We start from the raw sequence: 225 nt of genomic DNA on the forward strand, positions 1-225 counted from the left end.
CGCCCGCCAGGCCCGCGGCTGGTATGTACCATATGCCGGGCCCCGCAGCCATGGCTGGCTCTGCCTCCGCTGTGCCGCGTCTGTCGGCGCTCCCTCCGGGCTTCGGGGGCTCAGGGGAGCTCTGCTGCCCGTAACGACGAGTTCTCAGCTTTGATGGTGTTCTTTGAACAGGGGTTGGAAAGGAGGCTGTTTGTGCTTGCGCCGCGGGAGCCGCCCCCCTCTGCC

General features: G+C 68.0%; 1 protein-coding gene across 1 annotated transcript in view; it reads left to right on the plus strand.

Moving 5' to 3' along the window:
• Positions 1–225, plus strand: part of NRBP2 (nuclear receptor binding protein 2) — a gene marked incomplete at its 5' end in the record, with an annotated part of 12,892 nt that overhangs the window by 1,452 nt on the left and 11,215 nt on the right. The gene's annotated exons all lie outside the window — the stretch shown is intronic.

The sequence above is a fragment of the Buceros rhinoceros genome, unplaced genomic scaffold (genome assembly GCF_000710305.1).
Source record: "Buceros rhinoceros silvestris isolate BGI_N320 unplaced genomic scaffold, ASM71030v1 scaffold34843, whole genome shotgun sequence".
NCBI lineage: Eukaryota > Metazoa > Chordata > Aves > Bucerotiformes > Bucerotidae > Buceros > Buceros rhinoceros.